The sequence below is a fragment of the Ovis aries genome, chromosome 6 (genome assembly GCF_016772045.2).
Source record: "Ovis aries strain OAR_USU_Benz2616 breed Rambouillet chromosome 6, ARS-UI_Ramb_v3.0, whole genome shotgun sequence".
In the NCBI taxonomy this organism is placed as follows: Eukaryota; Metazoa; Chordata; class Mammalia; order Artiodactyla; family Bovidae; genus Ovis; species Ovis aries.
The window spans coordinates 72,315,356-72,340,671 of NC_056059.1; the positions used below are offsets into that span (position 1 = coordinate 72,315,356).

General features: G+C 41.0%; 1 protein-coding gene across 2 annotated transcripts in view; it reads left to right on the plus strand.

The window, feature by feature from the left end:
* Positions 1 to 25,316, plus strand: part of CRACD (capping protein inhibiting regulator of actin dynamics) — a 289,192-nt gene that overhangs the window by 131,764 nt on the left and 132,112 nt on the right. For both annotated transcript variants that reach the window (XM_060417125.1, XM_060417128.1), the window contains exon 2: positions 20,606 to 20,753. The gene's annotated coding sequence lies outside the window, so the exon portion shown is untranslated. The remainder of the gene's footprint in view (positions 1 to 20,605; positions 20,754 to 25,316) is intronic.

A 25,316-nucleotide genomic window follows, 5' to 3' on the forward strand; every position in this document is an offset into this window, starting at 1 on the left:
GGTGTGATGCTCAGATTCTGTTTGTACTTTCACCGAGTAGCAGAACAGAACACCTTCCTTTTCTCTGTTCTTCCTCCTCCATCTTCTAATAGAATAAGCTCCTGATGCCAGCTTTACAGACACAGAAGACTTCATCACTTGGCTTGCCACTCCCTATCACATGCATTCTGATTTGCGTGAACTAATACTTTGTGGTAGACTCCAGTTAGCCTTGCAGATGGTTGGCTTCTTGTTGGGGGATATATGTGTGCTCTATCTCTGTTGGAAATGGTGATCATGAGTCACAGTGGTAGAGGGAATGTAAAATGGAAGTCCAGGGAAAACAAAGGGTTTTTCCTCTGATGCTCGTTGAAACTAGGGGAGACTTAGAGTTGAGACTCATCCTGGATGTTTGTGGGATGAAGGAACATTAATTTGTCCAGAGCAGGCAATTTGTGATGGGGGTTGGTAGATGTTAGGTAATAGAAACTGGAGTGGGATAGGTTAAGTGGGGCCAGGTTTTGGGGTGAGGGGTCTTGAATGCCAAACTCAGCTAGAAATTTATTCTGAAATAAATAATAGGGAGTCATTGCATGTTTTATAGAAAGGGAGTAACAATGCAAGCAGATTTTCCTGAATTAATCTGACAGTAATGTTTAGAGCAGAGCAGAGAGAGACTCAATAATGGGATATTGAGCAAGTCAGGCATGAGTAGATGACAGCCTGGATTAATGGAGAACAGATTAAAGAGGCATCAGGGAAGGAAACAAATAAGATTTAAAAAGAAAACTAATCAGGCATGGAGAATGACAGAAATGAAAAAGTAAAATTACAGGTGTTAGAAAAACTGTGTAATATTTTCTTCGCTTTGAAGATTTATCAGTGGAAGGGGAAGAGTATGTAGAGGATTAAAAGCAATCGGGAAGACAGTTTTCAAGGAGCCTAAAGAAACAGACAAATTCAAATAGTGGTGTTCAGTTGGCAGCATCATATACTAGCAGCTGTGGATGGGAGGGTGGTGAGTGTTGAGACGCGTGTGAATTGAGCACAGACTTGTTTGGGACTCAGGGGTCACTGTGCAGTTTGAGTAGAATGGTGAGATCAGGAGTGGTTTTGGGGGGTTAAGAAAACAATGCTGAGATAAATAAAGGATACAGACCACTTGCCTCTGAAGTTAACAGTGAAAGGAAGGCTATTAATTAAAGTTAATAGTAATAGCAACCTTATAGGTCACCAAAACGTGTAGTTTAGCCACCTGTTTTCTGTGCAGAGGAATTCAAGAATTATAAGATCTGGGAGGGAAAAAAGGTGGATTCCAACCCTTGAGCCTGATTCTTTTGAACAGAGCATCTGTGACAATGTTTTCACGTGCTGATGGCTTTAGATTGTCCTTATTTATACCACACAGCTTTACTTACATGCAGCTTTTGTACCTGTGAATTCCCAGAAGTTCTGTTGGGTAAGGCGAGAGATGAAGGAGCAGAATTTCTATTCTCCTCCTGCTACTGCATGGAGATGGAGGAGAAAGGGAAGGAGGTCACTGAAACCCTTTGTTTGAACTTCACAATATAATTTCACATCTCGTGAAGACTGGATTGTGGCTCTCCTGGCCTGAAGTTCAGATTATTCCTACTGCCCCGTGCTGTCAGGGTGGGGGCCTTACAGGAGCAAAAGGGAGGATATCACTACTCAGGACCTGCTGTCTGCTGAGAGCCGCCAAAACCGGTGTCACGGCTTTTCTTGCTAGTTGCTGTTGATAATGGGCTGAGAAGACACTGTTCCAGGTGACTGTGTTGCATCTGCCTGCAAAGCTGAAGCCACTCAGACAAACCTAATTCTACCTGGCCAGGACCAGCGGGGTTCCTGGGCTTCCCTGGTGGCTTAGAGGTTAAAGCGTCTGCCTCCAATGCGGGAGACCCGGGTTCGATCCCTGGGTCAGGAAGATCCCCTGGAGAAGGAAATGGCAGTCCACTCCAGTATTCTTGCCTGGAGAATCCCATGGACAGAGAAGCCTAGTAGGTTACAGTCCACGGGGTCACAAAGAGTCGGACACGACTGAGCGACTTCACCTCAGGACCAGCGGCACTGTTACCAGTCTGGGCAGAAACCTTCCAAGATATTCACTCAGCTGCTGTTTCTGTTATAATCTGCTCTCAAGTGGCAGGTCATAAGCATCGTGACTTGAAGAAGTAAATGAATCCTGGAGTTGTTGTGTAAATGAATCCTGGTTCTCCAAGGTTCCCCCTGAGGATGTGAGAAAGGAAGTGAAAAGAGGTGGGTTGAGGGTTGAAACCTAAGTTTTCAACTTGGGATGAAAGATGAGCTGTAGGGACTTACCTGGTGGTCCGCTGGTTAAGACTCCTCACTTCCACTGCAGTAGGTATAGGTTCGATTCCTGGGGATTGACACCCTGCCGTACTGACTGCTGGATGAGAGCTTGAAATGCAGGAAAGTGATTCTTAGCACTTGTCTTTTAGGGGATAGACCCCACAGCCAGTTAGGGGCTGTGAAACATTCTATGCATGGCCTGGAAGAAGGAAAATTTCCACTTTTCAGTTTGTTCAAAGAGTTTATCTGGAGATACATACTCTGGGTCCAGTGAAGGATCACAGGCAGTCCCTGGAGTATGGTATCAAACATACATGGCCTCGTTATTGCTGATTTTGTTCTTGTGTCTGAAAACACCCAGGTGTAGGAATTTGCAAACTGGTCACATTTCATGGGTTCTCCAAGGTTCCCCCTGAGGATGTAAGAAAGGAAGTGAATAGAGGTGGGTTGAGGGTTGAAACCTAAGTTTTCAACTTGGGATGAAAGATGAGCTGTAGGGACTTACCTGGTGTCCACTGGTTAAGACTCCTCACTTCCACTGCACTAGGTATTGGTTCGATTCCTGGTCAGGAAAGATCTTGCATGCCATGGCCAAAAAACCCCCAAAAGATGTAAATTTCTATCTCCACAGTAAGTGAGCTTCCATGAAACGAGTTCCAGTCAGTTAAAACCTTGCTTGGGGATCATGAAATTTACTTGGAGCTTCACTAAACCCGTTTTGTCTAAATGGGAAGAAGTTTAAGAGAGGAAAACCAGATATCAGACTTGGAACCATACGTGCAGTCAGTCCTCATTATTCTTGGATTCTCTATTTGATAGTTTGCCTACAAGTCTGATGCTGGGAGGGATGGGGGGCAAGAGGAGAAGGGGATGACAGAGGATAAGATGGCTGGATCGCATCACCAACTCGATGGACATGAGTTTGAGTGAACTCCAAGAGTTGGTGATGGACAGGGAGGCCTGCTGCTGCTGCTGCTAAGTCGCCTCAGTCGTGTCCAACTCTGTGCGACCCCAGAAACAGCAGCCCACCAGGCTCCCCTGTCCCTGAGATTCTCCAGGCAAGAACACTGAAGTGGGCTGCCATTTCCTTCTCCAGTGCATGAAAGTGAAAAGTGAAAGTGAAGTTCCTCAGTCGTGTCCGACTCTTAGCGACCCCATGGACCGCAGCCTACCCGGCGTGCTGCAATTCATGGGGTCGCAAAGAGTCGGACATGACTGAGTGACTGAACTGAACTGAACTACAAGTTAAAATTTATTTATAAACTTACATGAGTACTCGTGACACTTTAGTCATCCTTTGCAGACATACACAGAGTGGCAAAAAAATTTCAGTTGTCCAACATACACATTCCCAGCCAAGGTCAAACAAGGCAGTGTTCGGCCTTATTTTTCCTGTCCTCATTGTGTAAACAAGTGTCCTTTTCGCAGTCTGTGTATTGCTGTGTGTGCTCGTATTTGTGGGGTTTTTGTTGGTGGTGGAGTTGATTTTGCTACTTAACCCAGCATGATGCCAATGTGCTATATTTAGTATTACTGAAATGCAGGAAGACTGTAATGTGCTTTATGGAGAAATGTGTGTGTAGGGTAAACTTAAGTCAGTCATGAGTTGTAGGCTGTTGGCCTGAGTTTAATGTTAATAAATCAATATATACTGAATAGGATATCTTTAAACAGAAACCTACCTAAAATGATACACATGTATTGATTGCTGAACATGTTATGAACAGGGCTCTCAGGAACCTAATCCTATATTTCCGCTAGGAGTAGTGGTTTAGTGTTCATTAATTCAGTGTCCATGTTAAGTTTATAGAAAATACCTACTCTGAGAAGCAGCTATACATAAAGTGAGTGCCTCCTTTAGAATGAGCAACATTTCACTCGTAATGTTGGGTTAATGTTGTATAGTAAGGAGCAGGGGTTGCCTTTGCTGGTCAACGCTTGGATCCTTGCACGCCGGAAGAAGGCGGGGATTCTTTAAGAGAGAAGATGAGCTCATTTCAGCATTTGGTGGTTTATGAGAGGCCTTCTAGACAGTACTGCTCAGTGATTATTTAAACCTAGCTCTCAGTTATCACTAATAGAAGGATAAAAAGTTAAGAGAAAGCAAAAATTTTTAAGGACTGCCTTTTTTGCTGCTATCCTCTACTTTCACTGTTTTCCTGGGGAAACCGATATTAATAATTATTCTTGATCCCTGTCGCCCAGAAGATGGCTTTGCAACTTAACTGGTGTGTATGTGTTTGTATGTATGTTTGCTTTTAGACTGTGACTGAGAAAGATGTGTTTGTTTTTTAGTCTTGTTGTAGCAAACTTGAACCAAAATTTAAAGAAAGGGATAAGTATTTGAATTTATTAGAATTTATTTTCTTTTTAGTTGAATTTATTTTAGAACATTAAATACTGTGAACCATTTGAGGTGAGGTGGTGAGGTGAAGTCGCTCAGTCGTGTGCGACTCTTTGCGACCCCGTGGAGTGTAACCTACTAGGCTTCTCTGTCCATGGGATTCTCCAGGAAAGAATACTGGAGTGGATTGCCATTTCCTTCTCCAGGGGGTCTTCCCGACCCAGGGATTGAACCCAGGTCTCCGCATTGGAGGCAGATGCTTTAACCTCTAAGCCACCAGGGAATTACTTACAGCCTATTAATGTCCTGCTAATTTTGAAAGCAAAGATTCTGGAAACTTTGTTTCTGTCCTTTTGTGATAATGGTGTTGGGCAGACTGACTTCCAGGATACTTTAGGAAAGCATTCAGTTCAGTTCAGTTCAGTCACTCAGTCATGTCCAACTCTTTGCAACCCCATGAACTGCAGCATGCCAGGCCTCCCTGTCCATCACCAACTCCTGGAGTTCACCCAGCCTCATGGCCATCGAGTCCGTGATGCCATCCAGCCATCTCATCCTGTCGTCCCCTTCTCCTCCTGCCCCCAATCTCTTCCAGCATCAGAGTCTTTTCCAATGAGTCAACTCTTTGCATGAGGTGGCCAAAGTACTGGAGTTTCAGCATTAGCATCATTCCTTCCAGTGAACACCCAGGACTGATCTCCTTCAGAATGGGCTGGTTGGATCTCCTTGCAGTCCAAGGGATTCTTGAGAGTCTTCTCCAACACCACAGTTCAAAAGCATCAATTCTTCAGCGCTCAGCTGTCTTCACAGTCCAACTCTCACATCCATACATGACCACTGGCAAAAACATAGCCTTGACTAGACGGACCTTTGCTGGCAAAGTAATGTTTCTGCTTTTGAATATGCTGTCTAGTTTGGTCATAACTTTCCTTCCAAGGAGTAAGCGTCTTAATTTCATGGCTGCAGTCATCATCTGCAGTGATTTTGGAGCCCCCCAAAATAAAGGCTGACACTGTTTCCACTGTTTCCCCATCTATTTGCCATGAAGCGATGGGACCAGATGCCATGATCTTTGTTTTCTGAATGTTGAGCTTTAAGCCAACTTTTTCACTCTCCTCTTTCACTTTCATCAAGAGGCTTTTAGTCCCTCTTCACTTTCTGCCATACAGGTTTTGTCATCTGCATATCTGAGGTTATTGATATTTCTCCTGGCAATCTTGATTCCAGCTTGTGCTTCTTCCAGCCCAGCATTTCTCATGATGTACTCTGCACAGAAGTTAAATAAGCAGGATGACAATATACGGCCTTGACGCACTCCTTTTCCTATTTGGAACTAGTCTGTTGTTCCATGTCCAGTTCTAACTGTTGCTTCCTGACCTGCATACAGATTTCTCAAAAGGCAGGTCATGTGGTCTGGTATTCCCATCTCTTTCAGAATTTTCCACAGTTTATTGTGATCCACACAGTCAAAGGCTTTGACATAGTCAATAAAGCAGAAATAGATACTTTTCTAGAACTCTCTTGCTTTTTCAATGATCCAGCGGATGTTGGCAATTTGATCTCTGGTTATATAGTAACAAAGACCCCAGTCTTTAGGTGCCTTACCTCTTCCTTAAATCCAGGAAAGCATTACCTTCTTGATTGTGAGAGTGGAGACTGAGAGAAGGACATGCACCATGTGATGGTGGGTGGTGGAGGGGGTGGGGGTCATGGTAGTAGGTGATGATGGGAAGAATGATGGTGGTGGATGTGAGTGTTCTGTGTAACCCGCACGTGGATGTATGTGCCAGGTGCCCGCCCTTTTGTGGTACTTGCCCAGATATCAGTACCTTCAATTCCTTATTCTTTGTGAATTACAAATCCCTGGCCTCCGTTCTCCAGGAATGACTCCCTGGCACCCATTTTTACACACTGTAACTCTGTCTTTCAGATTATAGCAAATTATACTGGATCCCAGTTGGTCCCAATCAGACTCCACTGGAATTAAGAGGTTTTAACCTTAATCTGAGCTGTACTATTAAACAGATGGAGAAGGAAATGGCAACCCACTCCAGTGTTCTTGCCTGGAGAATCCCAGGGACAGAGGAGCCTGGTGGGCTGCCGTCTATGGGGTCACACAGAGTCGGACATGACTGAAGTGACTTAGCAGCAGCAGCACTATTAAACAGAAGAAATCTAAAGTGTGTGGCATGACCCGTCTTCTGCCTTTGGTATAGACACAATACCAGAAAAAAATGACCTGTAGAGAGAAAAACAAATAGTAGAAACAGAGAGAATGAGATATGAGAAATGGTCTGTAGGTTCAAGTTTTAAACTTTTTTCTGCAGCCAGTCTGTATACTTATTCTAAAAATTTTGTGTAAATTTGTACGTATAATTATAACAGGTTTTAATTATAATAATTACAGTTTTTTTGCTCAAGCTTGCTAAGTCAGTTTCTGTTACATGCAACTAAATGAATCATGACAAATACAATATGATACTATATTATCTTAAAGTTCCTCCCAGTACTTTTATTCTAAAAAATTGTAGATGATCTCCTCCAAGATTATTAATATTAGATTGCTACCAGTGTTTTATGCTGTTAAGAGTTTAGACACAGTAAGAAAAGAAAGTGGAAGACAAGGATTATCTCAAGCATTAACTTTCTGGAAAAGCATTTCCAATTCAGCCTGAGTTAGGTGCCTGCATTGTGGGTTTCCATGGCACAGGGTTGCCAGATAAAATGCGGCAGACCTCAATATTGCATGGGACATACCTATACTAAAAGTTATTTATTGTTTATCTGAAGTTCAAATTTTACTGGGCATCCTGCATTTTAGGAGAAGCAATGGCACCCCACTCTAGTACTCTTGCCTGGAAAATCCCATAGATGGAGGAGCCTGGTGGGCTGCAGTCCATGGGGTCACTGAGAGTTGGACACGACTCAGCAACTTCACTTTCACTTTTCACTTTCATGCATTGGAGAAGGAAATGGCAACCCACTCCAGTGTTCTTGCCTGGAGAATCCCAGGGACGGGGAAGCCTGGTGGGCTGCCATCTATGGGGTCGCACAGAGTTAGACACGACTGAAGTGACTTAGCAGCTTAGCACCTGCATTTTACCTGGCAGCCCTAGATCCATGCAGAGGGGTCCAGAATCAGGAGTTGTGCACGAGGAATTACAGAGGTTAGGTGTTGCCGGAACATAAACCGTGTAGAGTTGGAATCATCTTGGTGGTAGTGAGAGCCAAAGGTGTAAGGGAGGACAGAGGCCAAGTCTTTCTTGTTCAGTGACTAAGTTGTGTCCAATTCTTTACGACCCCATGGACTACAGCATGCCAGGCTCCTCTGTCCTCCATTAACTCCTGGAGTTGGCTCAAATTCATGTCCATTGAGTCAGTGATGCTGTCGAACCATCTCATCCTCTGCTGCCCCCTTCTTCTTTTGCCTTCAGTCTTTCCCAGCATCAAGGTCTTTTCCAGTGAGTCTACTCTTCGCATCAGGTGGCCAAAGTATTGGAGCTTCAGTTTCATCATCAGTCCATCCAATGAATATTCAGGGTCGATTTCCTTCAGGATTGACTGGTTTGATCTCCTTGCTGTCCAAGGGACTCTCAAGAGTCTTCTCCAACATCATAGTTTGAAAGCATCAGTTCTTTGGTGCTTAACCTTGTTATGATCCAACTCTCACATCTGTACCTGACTACTGGAAAAACCATAGCTTTGACTATACGGACCTTGTTGGCAAAGTAATGTTTCTGCTTTTTAATACACTGTCTAGGTTTGTCATAGCTTTCCTGTGAAGGAGAAAATGTCTTCTAACTTTATGACTGCAGTTACCATCCACAGTGATTTTTGGAGCCCAGGAAAATAAACCTATCACTGTTTCCACTTTTCCCCATCTATTTGCTGTGAAGTGCTGGGACCAGATGCTGTGATCTTAGTTTTTGAATGTTGAGTTTCAAGCCAGCTTTTTCACTCTCCTCTTTCACCCTTATCAAGAGGCTCTTTAATTCCTCTTTGCTTTCTACCATGAGGGTGGGATCATTTACATATTTGAGATTATTGGTATTTTTCCCAGCAATCTTGATTTCAGCTTGTACTTTATGCAGCCTGGCATTTCACATGACGTACTCTGTATATAAGTTAAATAAGCAAGGTGACAATATACAGCCTTGACCTACTCTTCCCAGTTTTGAACCAGTCCGTTGCTCTGTGTCTGATTCTAAATATTGCTTCTTGACCTGCATACACGTTTCTCAAAGGCAGGTAAGGTGGTCTGGTATTCCCATCTTTTGAAGAATTTTCCACAGTTTGTTGTGATCCATACATTCGTAGGCTTTCATGTAGTCAGTGAAGCAGATGTTTTATTGATTACCATGTCAGAAAAATTCCCTTTGCTTTGTGAGAGCACAGTAATTGAATATATATCATTGTTTGCTTTGTTTTGTTGTAACACTGTGTAATACATTTAATGGTGTGGTTGTAAGTTCACTTTATTTTGATAATTGAGTTTTAATAGCCAAAAAAGGTAATTCATAAAGAGGAATTGATGCAAATAGAAGAATGACATCATTGGCTGCACTTAGTAAATCAAAATATATATATTTTCAATTGTATTCACCAACAATGCCAAAGTTTTTGTTTCAGTTCAGCTAGTAATTGTTATTTTTCCCATGTTATTTTTCCCACTCAATTATCCTTATAAAGCATATTACATTTTTATATTTCTAAGGAAGAGTTCAAAATTCATTAAAATTCATTCAGACGATTTAGAAAATACTGTTTCCAAGTTTTTTAAGTGTGTAGATATGAAGATTTCTATAAACTCCTTGTTCTTTCTGTATTAGGTATTCAAGTATTGTTGCTAGGCATTGTTACAGTCCTTGGAGCTAGAACACTGAACACAAAACAGACAGAATTCCTTCCCTCATTCAGTGAGAAAGGGAGATGGACAATAACAGATAAGCACGTGTAATTAAAATTTGTTAGATGATGATAAACGTTAAAGAAAAAGCAAAGCAATGAAAGGGAATGTGAAGTGTTGGGAATAGTTACTGTTTTAGATGGGGACCAGGGAAGGCCACATGGGAAAGTGATATTCCAGTAGAAATCTGAAGAAGGTAAGGGAGGATATCTGGGGAAATATTCCAGGCAAAGGGAGCAGCCAGCGCAAAACCTGAGGTCACGTGTGCCTGGCCTCTTTGAGGCATAGGTCCATCGAGGCTAGAGGTGGGTGTGATGGTCCAATCATGTAGGGAGTTTGTAGACCATTGTAGGGAATTTGGCTTTTAGTCAGAGACATGTGAGAAACCGTGAGATGGGTTTGAGCAGAAGAGTGAGGGTGACTCTAGCTGCTGGGGGCAGTGGTGTAGTGAAGGAACTAGGGAAGTATATACAGGCAGGTCAACAGGAAGCTGCTGCTGTAATCTAGGAGTGAGATGATAGTAGTCAGGACTAGCCTGGGAGCATCATAGCTGATAAGAGTGGTTGTGGTCTTGATGTATTTTAAAGTGTTACCAGTTAGTTGTCAGAAGAGAAAAATTAGGTTTGGAACAACTGTGGGAGGTGTTAGAAAGAGAGGATTCAACAGTGACTCCTAAAGGTGATGACTTCCATCATTTTCATTAACAACAAAAATCACCTGATGGAAAACTCTCCAAACACCCATTTTCAAAATATTCTTTTCAGAGTCAGTTTCCTTGAAAAGTAATTATTTACCACTCATTATTAAAGCTTCAACTGCATCAGAAAAGTAAATGACAACTAGCTTATAACCTGGATCACTGTTTAGAAAAATTTTTGGAAAAAAAAAAGAATAAGCATGTTGTCTTTTTGTTTTTTCACCGAAAACATCTCTTTTGAAGCAAACAGTTGACAATTGCTTTCACTGGAGCAGTCAGGATATTTTAGATCACATGTTTACTTGTAAAAGAACAAGTATAAGTCAGATTGATATTTGACAAGTTTTTGTGTGGTGGTGTGAAATAACCAAGGAAACACTGTGTAGTATAAAAGATTTTCATGCTCAGTTCCATGTTATGATAAGATTTCACAATGATTCTACTAAATTAACCATGCCGGTGACATTCTGTAGCACTTGGTGCTTTTTTGGAGTCAACCTCTTTTCTGTAATACCTTCCTTGCCTCTGAACCATGCAATGAATGCCTTTCACAGCTGGTATTATCTTTTCCTGGACTCCTTTCTTTACTCCATCAATTTGTAGAGGCTTTTCATAAAACAATTGTTTTTTTTTTAATTAAAGAAGTCATTTATTATACAGTTCAGTTCAGTCGCTCAGTCGTGTCCTACTCTTTGCGACCCCATGAATTGCAGCACACCAGGCCTCTCTGTCCATCACCAACTCCTGGAGTTCACTCAAACTCATGTCCATTGAGTTGGTGATGCCATCAGCCTTCTCATCCTCTGTCGTCCCCTTCTCCTCCTGCCCCCAATCCCTCCCAGCATCATGGTCTTTTCCAGTGAGTCAACTCTTCACATGAGGTGGCCAAAATATCAAAGTTTCAGCTTTAGCATCAGTCCTTCCAGTGAACACCCAGGACTGATCTCCTTTAGAATGGACTGGTTGGATCTCCTTGCAGTCCAAGGGACTCTCGAGAGTCTTCTCCAACACCACAGTTCAAAAGCATCAATTCTTCAGCACTCAGCTGTCTTCACAGTCCAACTCTCACATCCATACATGACCACTGGAAAACCATAGCCTTCACTAGACGGACCTTTGCTGGCAAAGTAATGTCTCTACTTTTGAATATGCTATCTAGGTTGGTCATAACTTTCCTTCCAAGGAGTAAGCGTCTTTTAATTTCATGGCTGCAGTCACCATCTGCAGTGATTTTGGAGCCCCCCAAAATAAAGCCTGACACTGTTTCCACTCTTTCCCCATCTATCTCCCATGAAGCGATGGGACCAGATGCCATAATCTTAGTTTTCTGAATGTTGAGCTTTAAGCCAACTTTTTCACTCTCCTCTTTCAATTTCATCAAGAGGCTTTTAGTTCCTCTTCACTTTCTGCCATAAGGGTGGTGTCATCTGCATATCTGAGGTTATTGATATTTATCTCGGCAATCTTGATTCCAGCTTGTGCTTCTTCCAGCCCAGCATACTGGGCTGTACTCTGCATAGAAGTTAAATGAGCAGGGTGACAGTATACAGCCTTGACGTACTCCTTTTCCTATTTGGAACCAGTCTGTTGTTCCATGTCCAGTTCTAACTGTTCCTTCTTGACCAGCATACAGATTTCTCAGAGGCACGTCAGGTGGTCTGGTATTCTTTCAGAATTTTCCACAGTTTATTGTGATCCATACAGTCAAAGGCTTTCGCATAGTCAACAAAGCAGAAAGAGATGTTTTTCTGGAACTCTCTTGCTTTTTCCATGATCCAGCGGATGATGCCAATTTGATCTCTGGTTCCTCTGCCTTTTCGAAAACCAGCTTGAACATCTGGAAGTTCACGGTTCACGTATTGATGAAGCCTGGCTAGAGAATTTTGGGCATTACTTTACTAGCGTGTGAGATGAGTACAATTGTGTGGTAGTTTGAGCATTCTTTGGCATTGCCCTTCTTTGGGATTGGAATGAAAACAGACCTTTTCCAGTCCTGTGGCCACTGCTGAGTTTTCCAAATTTGCTGACATACTGAGTGCAGCACTTTCACAGCATCATCTTTTAGGATTTGAAAGAGCTCCACTGGAATTCCATCACCTCCACTAGCTTTGTTCATAGTGATGCTTCCTAAGGCCCACTTGACTTCACATTCCATGATGTCTGACTCTAGGTGAGTGATCACACCATTGTGATTATTTGGGTCGTGAAGATCTTTTTTGTACAGTTCTTCTGTGTATTCTTGCCACCTAATATCTTCTGCTTCCGTTAGGTGCATACCATTTCTGTCCTTTATTGAGCCCATATTTGCATGAAGTGTTCCCTTGGTATCTCTAATTTTCTTGAAGAGATCTCTATAGTCTTTCCCATTCTATTGTTTTCTTCTATTTCTTTGCATTGATCACTGAGGAAGGCTTTCTTATCTCTCCTTGCTATTCTTTGAAACTCTGCATTCAGATGCTTATATCTTTCCTTTTCTCCTTTGCTCTTCGCTTCTCTTCTTTTCACAGCTATTGGTAAATAGTATGTATTTTCTGCTGCCTTTCTTTCTTTAGTGGCTCACTAAAAAGTAGTTCTTTATAGATTGCATTATTGAGACAGTATTTTCATCAATATTATGATCCATTTTGCATCTCAAGTAATTTTTAAATATTTCCTCAAATTTTCACCAACATTTTAACTATTGACTAAGAAATGAATTTGTTTTATTGCCAGTTTTTCATCTGTGAATTATTTAATTATCAGAAAGTTAGTAATACTATTGGTTGATTTTTGTGTATCATTTATAAAATCATTTTATACAGAGGGAGGGAGAACACAAATATTTCACAGATGCTGTGTGACTTATCTTTTGTTTGAACATAATTATTACTAATATTATATTGAGTATCATAGTGCCTTAGTATCAGGGAAAAATAGATTTGTATTCACATTTTATAGACTTAATTGTAAAATGTCTTGCTAATCACACTGGCTTTATATTATTGTTCATTGCTTTTTTAAGGCACTTAGAATGAAGTTCATTCTTAATGATCATGTATATAAAGCAGTGTTTCAAATACTCGTATTGTCGGTTTCACATCTTGGAAGCTGAGGTTTCTTCAGGACACTGTTGTTTTAACTTCACAGAGTTGCTGACAGAGAGCTCATCTTAGAAATTCTGGAACCTTCTTGTGTTTATTTCTGTTTTTCTCTATTTGTTTCTCTGTAGGGAATGAACACAGAAGTCTTACAGGCAAAATAGACCCTGTTACATTGGGACCAACCATAGGGAAATAAGACTGAATCTGTGTGAAATCAGCGTGGTAGGGAGAAGATTTTTTGGTCATAGGGTGGGGGTGAAAGGCTTTGACTCTGCTTTTTGAGGACCAGCTGAAGGTTTAGTGTTACTAATCTTTTTCAGAGAACCAACGTTTTTGCCTTTGTTGATTTTTCTCTACTCTTGTTTTCTGTCTAGTTCCTTAATTTTTTTCTTACTGTTTATTTCCTCTTTCGTTGGATTTATTTCTTTGTTCTTTTTCTAAGAACATATCCATATCATTGATATGGATATATAAATGATTGTTTTCTAACCTTCTTTTAAAATATAGCTTATCTTCACTTCACTAGTTTTTATTTGTCATCATTTTTTATTACTTTAGTTAAATTTTTTCTAATTACTCTTGTGATTTCTTCTTTGACCTGTGCTATTTAGATGTGTACTGCTTCATTTTCAAACATTTGCGAATTCTCTGGTTAACATTTTTGTGTTGATCTCTAGCTTAATTGAAAACGTGCTATTGTTGTTCAGTAGCTCAGTCATGTCCAACTCTTTGCATCCCCATGGACTGCAGCACGCCAGGCTTCCCTGTCCTTCACCATCTCATGGAGCTTGCTAAAACTCATGTCCATTGAGTCAGTGATACCATCCACCATCTCTTCCTCTGTTGTCCCCTTCTCCTCCTTCCTTCAATCTTTCCCACATCAGGGTCTTTTCTAGAGTCAGCTCTTTGCATCAGGTAGCCAAAGTATTGGAGCTTCAGCTTCAGCATTGGTCCTTCCAATGAATATTCAGAATTTATTTCCTTTAGGATTGACTAAAGAAAATATGAAACATTGAAAACATGCTGTAATATATGTCAGGCTTCCCAGGTAGTTCAAATGGTAAAGAATCTGCCTGCAATGGGGAGACCTGGGTTTGATCCCCTGGAGAAGGGCATGGCAACCCATGCCAGTATTCTTGCCTGGAGAATTCCATGGACAAAGGAGCCTGGTGGGATCCACTCCACGGTGTCACAAAGAGTCGGACATGACTGAGTGACTACTACTTTCACTTTAATATATGTCAATTAGTCTTCAAGGAATGTTTTATGACAGTTTAATGAGAAAAGGAAAGTCTTTTCAACAAATGTTGTGGGAATAAGTTGGGGGAAAATGAACCACATACTCCTTCCTTAGACCACAAATAAAAATTATTTTGAGATAGGTCATAGGTATAAACATAAAGCTAAAACTATAAAACTTCATGGAAAAAAAGTAGGTGAATATCTTCTAGACTTTGAAGCAGGGAAAGATTTCTTAAAGGATGCCAAAAGCACTAATGTAAAGAAAAAAAAGATAAGTTAGGATTTATCAGCATTAAAAACTTGAGCTCATCAAAAGACTGTTAGAAATTGAAAAGGGAAACCACAGGCTCAGAGAAAATATAAACATATTTTTACAGAAAATATATGTCTGAGAAAAGACTGGCATCAATACAAAATGAACTCCTATAAGTAATTTTTAAAAATCACAATTTGAAAATAATGGACTAAAGACTTGAACAGACACTGTGCAGAAAGATATGCAAACAGCTATGATTAGCCAACAAAGAAGTGCATATCACAACCTCACACTGGAATGGCACAAACTAAAAGTTTGCCAACACCAAATGTTGATGACTCTGTATAAACTGGAACTCTCATGTGTTACTGATGGGAGTATAAAATGATACAGCTATTTGGGGAAAATGTTTGGCAGTTTCTTATAAGGTTACATTCACCAGTTCTATAACCTAGCATGTCCACTCGTAGGTATTTACCCAACAGGAATGAAAATATTTATTCATAAAGAGACATATAAGAATATAATGGCTTTAGTCATAGTAGCCCCAGAATGAAAACAGCCAAATACCTATTTATGAGGGAATATATTAAAAAGTTATATTTTCATACAGTGGACTTATTGCTTAGCAATAAAGAAGGGTGAACTATTGATACACTCAACAGTGTAGATGAATCTCAAGACATTATGCTGAGTAAATAAAGCCAGTACATACTATATGTTTTTCTGGAACTCTCTTGCTTTTTCCATGATCCAGCGGATGATGCCAATTTGATCTCTGGTTCCTCTGCCTTTTCGAAAACCAGCTTGAACATCTGGAAGTTCACGGTTCACGTATTGATGAAGCCTGGCTAGAGAATTTTGGGCATTACTTTACTAGCGTGTGAGATGAGTACAATTGTGTGGTAGTTTGAGCATTCTTTGGCATTGCCCTTCTTTGGGATTGGAATGAAAACGGACCTTTTCCAGTCCTGTGGCCACTGCTGAGTTTTCCAAATTTGCTGATATACTGTGAGTGCAGCACTTTCACAGCGTCATCTTTTAGGATTTGAAAGAGCTCCACTGGAATTCCATCACCTCCACTAGCTTTGTTCATAGTGATGCTTCCTAAGGCCCACTTGACTTCACATTCCATGATGTCTGGCTCTAGGTGAGTGATCACACCATTGTGATTATTTGGGTCGTGAAGATCTTTTTTGTACAGTTCTTCTGTGTGTTCTTGCCACCTAATATCTTCTGCTTCTGTTAGGTGCATACCATTTCTGTCCTTTATTGAGCCCATGTTTGCATGAAGTGTTCCCTTGGTATCTCTAATTTTCTTGAAGAGATCTCTATAGTCTTTCCCATTCTATTGTTTTCTTCTATTTCTTTGCATTGATCACTGAGGAAGGCTTTCTTATCTCTCCTTGCTATTCTTTGAAACTCTGCATTCAGATGCTTATATCTTTCCTTTTCTCCTTTGCTTTTCACTTCTCTTCTTTTCACAGCTAATTTGTACGGCCTCTTTGCCTTTTTGCATTTCTTTTTCTTGGGGATAGTCTTGATCCCTGTCTCCTGTACAATGTCATGAACCTCCGTCCATAGTTCATCAGGCATTCTATCAGATCTAGTGCCTTAAATCTATTTCTCACTTCTAGTGTATAATCATAAGGGATTTGATTTAGGTCATACTTCAATGGTCTAGTGGTTTTCCCACTTTCTTCCATTTAAGTCTGAATTTGCCAATAAGGAGTTCATGATCTGAGCCACAGTCAGCTCCTGGTCTTGTTTTTGCTGACTGTAGAGAGCTCCATCTTTGGCTGCAAGGAATATAATCAATCTGATTTTGGTATTGGCCATCTGGTGATGTCCATGTGTAGAGTCTTCTCTTGTGTGTTGGAAGAGGGTGTTTGCTCTGACCAGTGCATTCTCTTGGCAAAACTCTATTTACCTTTACCCTGCTTCATTCTGTACTCCAAGGCCAAATTTGCCTATTACTCTAGGTGTTTCTTGACTTTCTACTTTGTATCCCAGTCCCCTATAATGAAAAGGACATCTTTTTTGCTTTATTGACTATGCTAAAGCCTTTGACTGTGTGGATCACAATAAACTGTGGAAAATTCTAAAAGAGATAGGAATACCAGACCACCTGACCTGCCTCTTGAAAAACCTGTATGCAGGTCAGGAAGCAACTAGAACTGGTCATGGAACAACAGACTGGTTCCAAATAGGAAAAGAAGTACATCAAGGCTATTTATTGTCACCCTGCTTATTTAACTTCTATGCAGAGTACATCATGAGAAATGCTGGGCTGGAAGAAGCACAAGCTGGAGTCAAGGTTGCCAGGAAAAATATCAATAACCTCAGATATGCAGATGACACCACCCTTATGGCAGAAAATGAAGAAGAACTAAAGAGCCTCTTGATGAAAGTGAAAGGGGAGAGTGAAAAAGTTGGCTTAAAGCTCAACATTCAGAAAACAAAGATCATGGCATCCGGTCCTATCACTTCATGGCAAATAGATGGGGAAACAGTGGAAACAGTGGCTGACTTTATTTTTTGGGCTCCAGAAATCACTGCAGATGGTGATTACAGCCATGAAATTAAAAGATGCTTACTCCTTGGAAGGAAAGTTATGACCAACCTAGATAGCATATTAAAATGCAGAGACATCACTTTGTCAACAAAGGTCCGTCTAGTCAAGCCTATGGTTTTTCCAGTAGTCATGTGTGGATGTGAGAGTTGGACTATAAAGAAAGCTGAGCAGCAAAGAATTGGTGCTTTTGAACTGTGGTGTTGGAGAAGACTCCTGAGAGTCCCTTGCACTGCAAGGAGATCCAACCAGTCCATCCTAAAGGAGATCAGTCCTGGGTGTTCATTGGAAGGACTGATGTTGAAGCTGAAACTCCAATACTTTGGCCACCTCATGTGAAGAGCTGACTCATTGGAAAAGATCCTGATGGTGGGAAAGATTGAGGGTAGGAGGAAAAGGGGAGAACAGAGGATGAGATGGTTGGATGGTATCACCGACTCAATGGACATGAGTTTGCGTGAACTCTGGAAGTTGGTGATGGACAGGGAGGCCTGGCGTGCTGCAATTCATGGAGTTGCAAAGAGTCGAACACGACTGAGTGACTGAACTGACTGACCAACTCTCATACTGTATAAGCCCATTTTTTAAAAAAAGCTCTAAAACAGGCAAAACTTATCTCTGGTAATAGCAATGCGAACAGTGCTTGCCTTTGGGATATGGAGATTGATTAAAAGGCACCTGAGGGAACTTTCTGGAATGATGGAAAGCTTCTGTATTTTTATTTTGTTGGTTATTGCACAATTGTATTTCTTTATCAAAATGTATCAAACTATACACTTAAAACCAGTGTTTTACTGAATGTAAATTTTACTTTAACTTAAAAAATGATATTGTTTTTGTAATTTCCTGTGAATCTATTTTACTTCAAAATGATAGGTTCAGAAAAGTACTCTTATCATTTCCATTTGTTGAAATTTCTTGCAACTTTTGTGTTCCACATGTGGTTAATTTCCATAAACGTTAATGTGTGTTCTTTAAGCACTATGTAATCACAGTTGTTGAGTGAAGTTTTCACTGTCTCTTCTTTTCTTGAAAGAGAAATTGTTGCCTAGTAATTGTTGAATGATTGTAGGACTTTATGTATAAGCTTCCCTGATACATAATGGCTCTGTGGGTAAAGAATCCACCTGCAATGCAGAAGACACAGGAGACTCTGGTTCGATCCCTGGGTGGGGAAGATCCCCTCGAGGAGGAAATGGCAATCCATTCCAGTATTCTTGCCTGGAGAATTCCATGGACAGAGGAGCCTGGCAGGCTACAGTCCATAGGGTCGCAAAGAGTCAGACATGACTGAGTGACTAAGTACACACATGTATAAAAAGTCGTAGATGCTATGGATGATGGTATCTTTCTCAAGAGGCTTACATTTGCTTCTGATAGGCAGTTGGAGTAACACAGACCTCTTTAATCTAATGAGGGAGTGCACTGATTGAAGGCTTCAGTTGTACTTTTAAGGCCTTCATTCTAGGATGTAGGCTTTTGCTGCTGCTGCTGCTAAAGTTGCTTCAGTCGTGTCCAACTCTGTGCGACCCCATAGACGGCAGCCCACTAGGTTCCTCTGTCCATGGGATTCTCCAGGCAAGAGCACTGGAGTGGGGTTCTATTGCCTTCTCCGAGGATATAGCCCTTTAAGGCATCCTAACTGAAAGCATGGGATATTTACCTGGGCTTTTCCTTTATCAGTGGGCCCTGAACTCTACTTTTCATTCCTCCAGCATCATCGAACTATCAAATGCACTGTTTAACTCCCCAGCCTCTTAGCTGCTGTTTTCTGCTTGGTTTACATTGTCTATCAATGAGCAAATGCTTAGAGAGACAGAATGTGGAGCTTCCTTCTCAGGACTTCCCTTTACTTTGGGTTCTCCTCAACCTTGTCAGCCTATTAAAAGGTCTCCTCACTTCATGTTGTCTATAAGCAGCTGCTTGGCTTCTCAGCAGTTTTGTCCTCTGCCTCTTAAAGATCAGTAGATTTCAGGGGCTTCCCTGGTGGCTCAGTGGTAAAGAATCCTCCAGCCAAAGCAGAAGACACAGGTTTGATCCCTGATCCAGGAATATCCCACATGCTCCAGGGCAGCTAAGCTCATGTGCCACAGCTATTGAGCCTGTGATCTAGAGCCCAGGAGCCTCAACTGTTGAGCCCATGTGCTGCAACTACTGATGTCCACATGCTCCAGAGCCTGTGCTCTGCAACAGGAGTAGCCCTTGCTTACTGCAATGAGAGAAATAGCCAGCAATGAAGACCCAGCACAAAATAATAAGTAAAATAAATAAATTTAAAAAAAATCAGTAGATTTCTTGAGAGGAAAAGTAGTACTATGACTTCCCTCACTTTTATTTCCCTTCTCCCTACGTCCTTGGCCTCTCATATCCTGTCTGCCTTGGTAGTAATCCAGTACCTTCCAATAGCCTTTAAAAATAATTCTGTCTAGCTTTTCTAGCTGTTTCAGTGAAAGTTGGTCTGATACAAGCTTTCCCTCTTAGCCATCACTGGGAGTCCTTCTCTAAGCCCACATTGTGAACTCCTCCCAATGGCCATTGTCGTCCTGAGAATTGAAGTGATTTCTTTCTGTGTCATTGCCCCAGAATGTTGTCTTGTTTTCCTGGGGTTTCTGGAGGGCATATATGAATCTGGAGTTGTTCCTGAACATTTCCCACCTCCTTTCCAGTTAACATCTCCAGTCATTAAGTCATTTCCCTTCCAGTGTATTTAAAGGGATTGTGTGTGCCCTACCCACAGGGAGCCCATTAACCTAGTCAACCCTGCAGTTGGTACTTGAATAAAAAGGTGCCCTCATTAGTTCTAGGGAAGGAAATAGTCTAATGATTACTGCCTTCATGAGACTGAATTTGTGTCTTCTAGCTCCTTGAATTTTAGCTGAATTACCATGAAAAATAAACATGAGAATTCTGTGTATAAGAAGGATGGGAGCCTCAATATTCATGAACATGATCCTTTCAGCCTCTTCAAAAGTGGAAACAGTTTATAATAAGTGCTTTTAAGGCCCTAGAATAAATTTAAGCTGAAGAATGCAAATTTAATATCACTAAACCTAATTGGAAACCTCAAGGAATAAAACAAGCAATAAAAAAACCTCTTTTGTAATGACTTCTGCCAGGGAATGGAAAAGAGATTCATTTTAAAGATGTCTTCAGAGAGAACTGAAGATATAAAGCTCATGATTTTTTTTTTTTTCTCAACAGTTCACAAGAGCAGTGATTCCCAGGCTTTCTCAACAATGTACCCTATTTTTGGGCACACTTACCACTGAGGATAAATTCTTCTTTTTACAAGAAGAAAATTTTGGAGAAGAGCTATATACAAGGAAAGGACGTATAGCTATTCAGAGAGGTAAGTCATTTGTTTAGAGGATGGGGAAAGAAGTAGTTCACAAAGAAAATACTAAAGAATATTTCATTTATTGTGAATGGGACTTGACATGGATGATATGCATTTCACTAAATATCAAGTTAAAAGATCCTTGTGATTGATGGTCTTCTAATTCTTGATTTAATTCTTAGTTCTTTTACTCACCATCTGTGTAAATTTGGACAAATCATTTAAATTCTCAGAGCTCCAGTTCTTTTATCTGTAAGAAAAAATTTCATATGAAAATGCTTTGCCAATGGGAGAGTATAATATAAAAATAAAACTTATTGTTTATTGTTAATTACTATTATTTGCTGCTATTATAAAATTCTATGGAATAAGTTAGCGGCCATGTGTCTCATGGTGCATTTGGTCTGTTGAGCTTGGTTTTTTGTATTTCCATACAAATTGTGAAATTTGTTCTAACCCTGTGAAAAATACCACTGGTAGCTTGATAGGGATTACATTGAATCTGTAGATTGCTTTGGGTAGTATACTCATTGTCACTATCTTGATTCTTCCCATCCATGAACATGGTATATTTCTCCATCTATTAGCGTCCTCCATACTGTTTTTTCAACTGCAGGTATCTGTCACCTACTTTTTGAAACTTGGAGGAAAGGGTGGAAGTTAAAGACAAGATCAAAGATGAGAAAATAACTACCTGTATTATTTGTTACAATAAGCATTATATTCATGTTGTTTAATGCACACACCAAGCTTTGGAAAGTGAGTGTTATACCTACCGTGACATTTTTTCTCAAGAGACAGGATTCCTTAGGGAATCGCTTAAAAACAGAAAAAAAACCATTTTTTTTTATCATGATTTGGGAAATATTGGATGGAAGGAACTTGAAGTTCTTAATTGTTTCTAATGTTTTTGATGACATGTACAGTTTCTATAATGATAAGTGCCTAATTAAAAATAAATAATGGATTAACAAAATCTTTGTTGCACACCTCTTATGAATTAGGTACTATTCTAGATGCTAATTCTCATCATGAATGAAACAGGTGAAGATCCCTGCCCTCATGGAGCCTATTCTAGCATGGAGAGAAACAAATAATAAATAATGTACACAATAGAGAAATAAATTAAGAGTAATCAGGATATTAGAAGCCAGTAAGAATATGGAGAAAAGAAAAAGCAGAGCCAGGTAAGGGGAAGTGGAAATATGCTGGGTGGGTGGGAAGATAGATTTGAGCGTTAAGTGAGGTGGCAGGGTCTGCCTTATTGAGGAAAGACAGGAATTCTGGGGTTAGCCCTGGTGTGTTCCAAGCGGAGAAGGAGCTAATACAAAGCTCCTAACAAGGGAACATGGAGATGTCCCAGACACAGCCAGGAGGCCTGTGAGCTAGAGTAGAGTGGGTGGGAGAGAGAGTAGCAGTGTCAGCTCTAGAGGAAATAATGTCATTTCCTTGGTTTAGATACATAAGTAAAGTTAGCTTGTCTTCTTGTCTCTCTGGTTTATTCTAAGTGTCTTTCCCCTGCAGTTAAAATACACACATACACAATAAGTAAACTATACCTCCACCACTGTATTAGTTTCTGAGTGTTGCTATAACAAAAGACCACAAACTGGGTGGCTTAAAACAACAGAAATTTATTGTCTTGCAGTTCTGCGAAAGTCCCAAATGAAGGTAGGGTCATACTCCCTCCCTTGGGATGGGAAGGTGTCATGGTGGTGGCAGTCATTGGCTGGCGTTCCTTGGCCCGAACTGCATCACTCCACTCTGTGCCTCTGTAGTCATGTGACATACTCCCTAAATGTTTGTATCTTCCCTTGGTGGTCCTTTCTTTTTAAGGAATCCAGACATATTACATTGAGTCTAACCCAGGAGTCCACAGTCTCTGGGATCCAATGCCTGATAATCTGAGGTAGAGCTGATATAATAATAATACTAGAAATAAAATACACAATAAAAGTAATGTGCTTGAATCAATCCTGAAACCATCCTCCCCACCCACCATGGTTCATGGAAAAATTGTCTTCTACGAAACCAGTCCCTAGTGCCAAAAAGACTGGGTACTGCTCTAGTATGACGCCATCTTAACTATGACATCAACAATCACCCTATTTCCAAATAAGTTCACATTCTGAAGTACTGGGGGTTAGGAATTCAATACATCCTTTGGGGGACACATTCAATCATAATAGCGCCTTAAATAATATGTAATAGACATTATTATTCCCGTCTTGCAAGTAGAGAAACAGGCTCAGAAAGCTTAAATGACTGGCCAAGGTCAGAGCCAGTAAGCAGAAGAGCCTGGTCAGTGCTGTTTTTATCATGGACATATCAGTGCTTTTATCAGTGCGATTTTACCAGACTGTGACAGTGATGTAAGGATGGAGGTGCAGAGCACTGCACAGGTCAAGGGCAGGAATCACACACATACACACGTGCGGTCCTCATCCATACTGCTTACCCCTAAGATAGCTCACAATTAATACTCTACCTCAGCATTCCTGTCAATGGGGAAATAGGTGCCCCTCCATAGCCCACTCCCTGTTTTGCATTTCATTCCATAGCATGATAAACATAGGAACCAGATGCTTTTTCCCTCCAGGATTTTTTCCCAGGAAAATATTGCTACAATTTCTGTGGCATGTAGAACATTTTGTGACAGGACTGCATGTTTTTTTTCTCACACATAGGGGAAAAAAAAAATACGACTCTCTGAGTCAGTTGGCATATTGCAATAACATTCGGGGATTTTGAAAGCATTTAATATATTTTGCTTTCTCATTATATTTAAGCATTTCTTCTTGACATAAAGCTTACCTAGCCATTGGTAAGCCTGAAATCAACTCTGCTGCTGGTGCTAAGTCGCTTCAGTCGTGTCCGACTGTGCGACCCCATAGACGGCAGCCCACCAGGCTCCCCCATCCCTGGGGTTCTCCAGACAAGAACACTGGAGTGGGTTGCCATTTCCTTCTCCAGAAATCAACTCTAGAACCTTGTTTATGCTCAGTCTTAAGACTAAGGGAAACACCAAGAAAAAGAAGGATACAGCAAAACTGAACTGAATGCTTTTCCATGATGAGTCACAGTGAGCAGTGACATTGCTGTGGAACCAAACTTGGGTCCACTCACCCTTGTGCAGTAAAGCAAATCTCCTCACACTAGGGTCTCATGAAGGGAAGTACAGCATTTATTGTAGGGCACCAAGCAAGGAGAACAGGCAGCTCATGGTTGAAAGACCCAAACTCCCTGGCAGCTTTTCAGAAGGGATTTTAAAAGCAGCGTGAAGGAGGGGACCCCAGGGTATGTGATCAGCACACAATTCTCGGATTGGTTGGCATCAAGGTGGAGTTTGATTGGTTGGCATCAAGCTTCATTAGCCTTTTGATTTCAACAAGTCTGGGGTCTATGTTCTTGTGGTCAGTTTTCATCTGGAGCTTCCTGTAAAAACAACCTAGGAACGTGTATCAGGCCTTTATCTGTATCTTTCAGGGAACCTTCAATTTGATGAGTCTGCAATGTGTCAGATTTATATTCTAAATTAGCAGCAATTTCCTGGCCCAACAGCTCTTCTTTGTTTCTATATCTTCACATTTCCTTATCATTAACTCTTGAGTCAGCCTTTAGAGGCTCAAGGGAGGCCTGGAAGACTAAAGCAAAAGCCTTTTACTTCAACGTACAGGTACACGGGGGCTTTCTTAGGGTTTCCCCTTTTCTTTGATACTCCTCAGTCTTGAGGGGAACAGGTTCAGGAAAAGAAAGGAAGCAAAGTTTTGGATAAAGGGGTTAATCATAAACTCAGCAGAGAAACTCAGTTTTGGGGGGACTTGGTTTCAACATCCCCTGGCCAGGCTGAATACATGAAGTCCTCAGAAGCAGGGGTCCCAGAGGAATGTCTAAACTGGTCTAGGAAATCATATGTTCAAGGCTAAGCAGTAAGTCTAGGAGATGAGACCAAGCCGTGGTTGAAAAAAAGAAGTCATAAGGTCAAAAGTGGAAAGATCAGAGCTATATCAACAAGTCTAGTGGGAGACTAACTGAGTGGTTTAGAAAATTGATTGGGTGAGCGTTTGGGAGGCCTGATATTCTATGGCGCTAACTGCACGGGGCGGGGCCCCAAGAAGGAAGGTGTTGGGTAAGTTCCATACCTGCTTTTCCCAAATATGATCAGTAGCTGTTTTGCTGTTATTACATAGGCTACAAGTTTCTTTTCAAATTCCCTTCTTTTTACCTCAACTCAGTATTTTAATTCCCCCTACATTCTGGGACTTTTCTTTCCACTTAACAGCTGACTGCTTTGGATCTGTGTGTGGAAGCATATGTTCTTCTTAGTATCAGAAAAAAGTGAGGAAAAACTGCCTTTCTTCCAAAGATGCTTCTACTCTTTGTTAAAATTGATTATCTGTGATCCTGAAAGTGTGTGGAAAGAACAGTGTCTTCATATTTTAATACTATATGAAAATGGCCCCTGGTCTTTGATGTCACCACCACAGAAGGCCACTCCCCAGAGCACTGCTTAGTCACACAGATCTGGCAGGGGGCAGAGGGGCTCATTAACACAGGGGCACCCGGTCCACTTGT